Here is an 8138-nt window from a genome sequence, read left to right on the forward strand (position 1 = left end):
GGGCATGACACCCAAGTGGTTTACTATACAATCATAGTAAATCCCAAAATATTGCAAAAAAAAAACAATATATATAATAAAAGGGTATGTAAACAAAAAATTACAAGTATATATATATATATATATATATATATATATATATATATATAAAAAAGTTTATTCCTGGATAACCCCTTTAAGATATCTGTAAGCCTTAAAGGAGATCTGTGTTCATTTGTTTGCAGCCTGAACCCCGAGTCATCAGGGTGGTCCCCCGGCAACTTCTCCTCACGCATCAGCCTTGATTGATAGATCTCTAACTATACCCAAACCGGTAGACGCAGCAGCACTCCGGAGTAGTGAAAAATAGTGACTTTCTTTATCACCAAAATGTACAGCTGTACATTTTGGTGATAAATGAAGTCACTATTTTTCACTACTCCGGAGTGCTGCTGCGTGTGTTTGCTGTATTTACGTGGGGTCCGAGGACCAGTTACCCGACCACAGCTTGCACCCCCTTACTTTGATTCTGAGTGCTGCTCCATCTTATACCCAAACAAGGAGAGATCTATCAATCAAGGCTGTCAGAGCAGAATGAAGCTGTCGGGGACCACCCCAATGACTTATGGTGCAGGCAGCATGACGGAAACATGCACATGAATTGTTGTGACTGGATGTCTGCTTTAAACCAATGGTGTGCGCAGACATCATAATTCAAGGTATTGACAGGTCTGACAGAAATCAAGGTTTCCTGTTCTATGTAATTGATGTGCACAAGATAAGCAGCACCAGAGGTTACTGGCAGCCACCCATCTCCCCCATCCCATAGACTTGATACATGCTAAAACACAACCCCAAGCTGATTGTTGTAACTCTAGCTCCTGAGATCCCCCACATTAACAAGGACATGGGGGGAGATTTATCAAAACCTGTGGAGAGGCAAAGTTGACCAGTTGCCCATAGCAACCAATCAGATCGCTTCTTTCAGTTGGCAGAGGCCTTGATAAGAATGAAAGAAGCAATCTGATTGGTTGCTATGGGCAACTGGTCAACTTTGCCTCTCCACAGGTTTTGATAGATCTCCCCCATGGTTCTGAAATATGGTATTAATGGACGTCATCATGAGACAACCTTACAACCAATAGTCAATTAAAATAATATACCAGAGGATGGAAGAGGATCACTCACTCACCAGAGGCTCTGTAGAAACTTTCAGGCTTTATTCGGCAAGTAGAAAATGCAACAACACAGGTACACAGGGAGCTCGTGCTGAAACAGGTGAGACAGGGGGAGTTACTGGGGCGGCAACATGTTTCACGCACTCAGGCACTTCATCTGGCGAAGGGCCTGAGTGCGTGAAACATGTTGCCATCCCTGTGAACGTCCCCTGCCTCATCTGTTCCAGCACAAGCTCCCTGTGTACCTGTGTCATTGCATTTTCTACTTGCCGAATAAAGCTTGAAAGTTTCTACAGAGCCTCTGGTGAGTGTGTTATCCTCCTTCATCCTCTGGTATACTATTTTGTCAAGCAAGATACTTACTTTCTATATGGATCAGAGCACCTCTTCAGCTCAGTTGTACGATACACACAGGCACATGTTCTGCACGCTACCATATATATAATCTGTAGAAAGGAAAAAAGTGGAGACCGGCAAAAGGCGCCTAGTGTGATACCGCAAAGGAAAAGAGGCAAAGTGAAACAATGCACTGGTGGGCATACAGAGCCCGTAGGTAGTGGAGGCTCACTTTAGGCGAGCATAAAACTTGCATATCAACCCACAGCAGGGGTTATGAACTTTAGCACTGGAGACAGCTGTAGAGCAAAGGGTGCAGGAGAGAACCGGCCCTTCCTGATGAGAGACGTGGAAGATAGAAGCAAAAAAAAACTTTGGAGACCGCGCTGCTGGTGTCCAGTGTAGATGGAAATGATCAAGCCAGAGGAGGAGGTTTCAACCAAAGCTGGACCAATTTAATGGAGAAGAAATGGTAACAAACAGGATAACACATTTCGGGGGTGAGCTCCCCCTTCTTCAGATCAGTGGTACAACATAGTGGGACATACAGGGTTTAAATATGCTTAGATTTGGTGGCCAAAACAATGGGGAGGGGCCAAAGTGACATACAGTAAATTGCAGAATACAGGCAACAAAACATAAAAATAAACAAACATATGCATTGAGTGTTATATAAACATGGTAAGATGGCACTGTGTGAGAGCGGTACTGAAATAAGTAGAAAACAGGTCAGTGGAAAAAAACTATATCTATATATATATATATTGAGACATGTGTGAATAAATGCACCTTTTTTTGGAGTGCTGCGTCATTGGAATTTTTGTCTATGAAGAACCCTGATCAGGTTTAGACGCTGGTACCCGAACCTTGTTAACTAGAGCTGTGCTGCAACTTTTTTATACAGTATATATACACATGGTAAGATGGCACTGTGTGAGAGCGGTACTGAAATAAGTAGAAAACAGGTCAGTGGAAAAAAAACATATATATATATATATATATATATATATATATATATATAGTTTTTTTCCACTGACCTGTTTTCTACTTATTTCAGTACCGGTCTCACACAGTGCCATCTTACCATGTTTATATATACTGTATGTGTGTATATATATATATATAGATAGATAGATAGATAGATAGATATCATTTTTTTTCCACTGACCTGTTTTCTACTTATTTCAGTACCGCTCTCACACAGTGCCATCTTCCCATGTGTATATATACTGTATGTGTGTGTATATATATATATAGATAGATATCGGGTTTTTTCCACTGACCTGTTTTCTACTTATTTCAGTACCGCTCTCACACAGTGCCATCGTCCCATGTGTATATATACTATATGTGTGTATATATATATATATATATATATATATAGATAGATATCGTTTTTTTTCCACTGATCTGTTTTCTACTTATTTCAGTACCGCTCTCACACAGTGCCATCTTACCATGTATAATATATATATATATATATATATATATATATATATATTAATATATGGATTTTCTCAGTGATCTATATTGGCGGTGCCAGACTATTATCCTCACTGTGTTGAGTCAATTAATATATATGGCCCACAGACATTTGCCATATAGATATATAAAGCATATAATCATATGTTCAGGATAATGTTGCCCTAACCATCACATCTCCCCATTCATGGACCATGTATATTTGTAGTTCTTGCCTATCTATCCACTGTCTATTACGTAATCTTTCTGCAATTCTCTGTACGTTGGGGTCCTGAACCCCTCCCATATGCATGTACAATATACTCACGGATATACATGAACATAAGATAGACAGAGTAGCAGACTGAGTCAATAGAGGGGGGTGGAAGGGACAGGGAGGTTTTCGCATTCTGTCTGCGGCTCAGTTTTGTTCTTTGACACTTTCATTGTTCCCTACACATCGCAGTGATTGACACGCCAACAATCCCCCAATAGGAGAGGTGCCAGCTGTCAGCCCGGGTCAGGAGGCACCGGTGACGGCCTTGTCACAGCGTCACATGCTGCTTTGGTTTCATGGAGACTGCAAATGATCAACGTGAGAACTGAACACAAGCACTAACAACACTAGTGCAGTCATATGCCAGTCCCTGAAATCGCCAACAGTATATTTAATATTTCAATATTTAAAGCATAATATGCCAACACTCCAACACAGTGCTTTGTCATTTCCGTATTAAATAAGATTAATGGACCCTGATGGACCCCATTGACTTACATAGAGGTTTGTGAGGGGGTGTAATCACTTCGACAACAAGAATAGTACCGCAGGCTATACAACTGCTGATAAAGCATCCATAAGCGTGATGACAGTGTGAACACAACCTTAAGAGGGAAAAAAAATATATATTCTAAATATCACAATATTATGACAAAGCATAGACAAACATGGTATATACCAGTGTTTCCCAACCAGGGTGCCTCCAGCTGTTGCAATACTACAACTCCCAGCATGCCCGGACAGCCAACGGCTGTCCGGGCATGCTGGGAGTTGTAGTTTTGCAACAGCTGGAGGCACCCTGGTTGAGAAACACTGGTATATACAATACATCACATCTCCGGTCATGCTCAGCCTCACCAGGCACTGATGTGTCTTCCTATAGGAGGTCGTCATCAATAGCATCTGACTATACTGAGAAAAGATTCTGAAGATATAACATTTTTATATTTCGTTGACAATACACATTTTTTTTTATTTTTTATTTTTTTATATTTATTTCCTATGTTGTTTCTGGGTATTATTTACCGACATTTGCATAAACTTTTAGGATATGTTTATACGCTGCAGATTTTCCCAATTAACTTCAATAGGAAAGCAGAAAAAAAAAAAAATGTAAATAAATAAATCGTCCAGAAACCTGCAATTAATCAGCAGCAAAAGTGTGAACGCAGCCTTAATATGATTTTTTACAGCATTTTACGCCTGCATTTTCAACCTCCCAAGACAACCATAGCTCTTCCCAAATCGACAGAATCATATGGACTCTAACCCGGCCAGTGAGCTATGAAACACAATGGCCCTCATTTACTAACAGGATTCCAACTCTTTTTGTCGGGTTTGGCGCCTAAATTCTGTCGCACGACAGAATCTGAATCACTCTGAGTAAAAATTTCAAAACAAACTTACAAAATGGGCGTTGTTTTCGGGAAAAGGGGAGTGTTCCCTACATTTCATCCAAAATCACTCGTCTTTTCTGAAAACCACTCCGAAAATCGTGTGAATTTTCTGGGAAGAAAACCCTATACTTTAAAGCATGTATAAAAAGTTTCAGAAAGTGGAGTAAATTCTCTGGCTGTCTGCTCCTTTGCCTGCCTCGTCTTTTTCAAGCGATACTGTTTTATTTATTTTTATTTTTTAAACAACGTTTTAGCTTTATTTTGACAGTCTTTCCAACGCGTTTTTTCCCCCCTATTGTTTCAATAATAGTGGTGAATCAAAAAATAAAAATAAATTATATATACATACACAATCATTTTAATACACCTATCTATATGTGTGTATATACATATATGTATATATATATATATATATATATATATATATAGATAGACTTTTATTAAATGTATTAATCTCTCTCTCTCTCGCTATATATATATATATATAAATATATAGAGTTATATATTTCTATACATATATAAATATATATATACATTTATATAAATTATTTTCAAATTATTTTTATATATATATATATATATATATATATATATAGACTATTACATTTATTAATCTCTCTCTCATATATATATATATATATATATATATTTTAATGTGCGACAGTATTAACCCTGCAACAGATTTTACCATGTGACAGGTGAATCCAGCAACAGCAATTGCAGCAGATTTTTTCCCTGCAACTAAAAAGATTGGGAAAAGTGCGACAGATTAGTAAATACCAAGAGAAAAAAAAGGTCCGAAAAGCAAAAGTCAAACACAAACAGACAGTCTACTCTTAGTAAATGAGGGCATATTCACATGGTCACATGAATTGTTTCGGAATTGTTGCAAATTTTTCTAATTAACTTTGATAAGAAATACAATTAATGAACACAATAATGAACGATTTTTAAGTCCACCTCCCTCCCTTTTGTTGCTTGCCGCACCAGAGAATTATGTTTTCGTTTATAAAACACTAACAGGATCTGGTGCCCAGGATCTGCTTAGTAATTCTACAATATGAGAAGAAAAATTATGTATTACATCATAACAGGAAACAGAACTCCTGGAAAGTTGGGTGCCAAAGCTACAACATTTCAGCTTTCCTGACAGGCAGATAAGCCAAGTAATGCTGCAACATGAGAATAATTGAATGGGACTTTGGCCAAAATTCTATAGGTGATTAATAGGTGAAGAATTGCCCAACCCTACCAAATCTGCAGCACGTGGACTATAGGAAATGTATGATATAAGATTCGGGAGATCTGGAAAGATTGGTGCTGTTTCCAATAAAATTATACAACTGAATATATACAGTTTAATCATTAAAGGGGTTATCAAGGAAAAAACTTTTTATATATATAATCAACTGGCTCCAGAAAGTTAAACAGATTTGTAAATTACTTTTATAAAAAAAAATAATCCTTTCAGTACTTATGAGCTGCTGAAGTTGAGTTGTTCTTTTCTGTCTAAGTGCTCTCTGATGACACCTGTCTCGGGAATTGTCCAGAGTAGAAGCAAACCTCTGCTACTCTGTGCCGTTCCCGAGACAAGCAGAGATGTCAGCAGAGAGCACTGTTGCCAGACAGAAAACAACTCAACTTCTGCAGCTGATAATTATTGGAAGGATTATGATTTTTTTTATAGAAGTAATTTACAAATCTGTTTTACTTTCTGGAGCCAGTTGATATAAAAAGTTTTTTTTTTTCCTGGAATACCCCTTTAACACTTTAGTGACTATTTTTACAGCAGTTACTGAGGGGCTTAGGTTAGAGCAAAAAAAAATAAAAATAAAAAATATAATAAAAGGGTATGTAAACAAAAAATTACAAGTAAAACAAAAGCACACATAATTAGTACCGGCATTCCATAACAATCCAAACTAAAAAAAACTATCATTTTATTTGTCCCTCATAGTTAAAGGGGTTATTCAGGAATCGAAAAACACAGATAATTTCTTTCAAAGACGGCTCCCTGTCTGTCTCCGTTGGGTGTGGTTCTGCAGCTCAGTTCCTTTGAAGTGAATGGAGCCACGTTGTAATACCACACCCAAAGTGGAGACAGACAGGGAGCGGTCTTTGAAAGAAATTAGGTCTGTTTTTCTATTCCTGGATAACCCCTTTAACACCATATAAAAAAAAAAATAAAAAAAAATTTACAATGAAAGAATGGCTGTTTTTTGTTGATCCCACCTCCCAATGAAACAACATAAACAGCACTCAAAAAGTCATGTACCTCAATATGGTACCAATGAAAAACTAGAAGTCAACCGTTTCCAAAAAGGTGGCAAATAAAAGTAAAAAAAGTTGTGAGCGCAAAAATAAAAAATACGACTTTTGTACACCAGTGGCATACAAGGATGATAAGCTCCCTTCTACAGTACTCCCTTGCCGTCTGGTCACTGGCTATGCGCCAGGCTATGTATTCACTAAAACGTTAAGAGACTATTAAACATGTGCAGAAGCTGTGCTCACTTCATAGGTGGTGAGGGACAGCCGGGCACTAACCGCTAATAATGTTCAGCGGCAATCCTGCCGCTGTCCATCATTATCCCTCTATATACCATAAATAATGAAGATCGCGACATCTAATAGAATAATAAACAAGTGCCTGTTAACTCAGTGGAACCCCACAGCACGATAGCGGGGGTCCGATGACTTAAAATGGCAGTGGAGGTCCCCTTACCAGCCTCCTGCTGCCAGATTGTCGCTCCAGTGATGCAGAATGGCAGAGCCAGAGTGTGTCAGTACAGAGCTAATCGACTGTTCAACGTTATACAACAAGTTAGTGGAATTTAATGATTGTATGTAAAAGTCCCAACTTAAAGGGGCACTCCACTGGCCAGCGTTCAGAATAAAATGTATCGAATGCTGTTTTCACGCTGCCGAGGTCGGTCTTGCCCCTCATGACATCACGACCACGCCCCCTCAATGCAAGTCTATGGGAGGGGGCGTGACGGACGTCACGTCCCCTCCCATAGACTTGCATTGAGGGGGCGTGGCCGTGATGTCATGAGGGGCAAGACCGACCTCGGCAGCGTGAAAACAGCATTCGAAACATTTACTTCCGAACGTTGGCCAGTGGAGTGCCCCTATAAAAAGTGTAAAAAAAAAAAGTTTTTAAAATGATATAAAAGCTCCTCCCTTAATAATAATTTTAATCACCCATCTTTCCACATGCTGAACTGTCCGAACTATTAAAAAAAATGTTTATGATCCCACAGGGTGAATGGCATAAATGTAAAATAATAGCAAACGCCAGAAAAGCTGATTTTTGGTCATTTCATGAATCAGAAAAAAAATTAATAAAAAGTGATCAGAAAGTCCCATCAAAACAAAAGTTGTACCAATAAAAACTACAGATCATAGAGCACATAAAGCCCCTTATACAGAAAACTTAAAGTAACAGAGGACAGTATAGGGCAATTTTAAAGGGTACCTCTCATCAAATAAACTTTTGATATATTTTAG

At 38.4% G+C, this 8138-nt stretch overlaps 1 long non-coding RNA gene across 1 annotated transcript; it reads right to left on the reverse strand.

Moving 5' to 3' along the window:
• Nucleotides 1-2990: 2990 nt before the first annotated feature.
• LOC130296953 (uncharacterized) lies at nt 2991-6045 on the reverse strand. Its single transcript, XR_008849346.1, has 3 exons — nt 5317-6045; nt 4090-4143; nt 2991-3836 (listed from the first exon to the last, which is right to left on the reverse strand). It is a non-coding gene; the product is annotated as an uncharacterized LOC130296953 (long non-coding RNA).
• Nucleotides 6046-8138: the final 2093 nt, after the last annotated feature.

The sequence above is a fragment of the Hyla sarda genome, chromosome 12, assembly GCF_029499605.1.
Source record: "Hyla sarda isolate aHylSar1 chromosome 12, aHylSar1.hap1, whole genome shotgun sequence".
NCBI lineage: Eukaryota > Metazoa > Chordata > Amphibia > Anura > Hylidae > Hyla > Hyla sarda.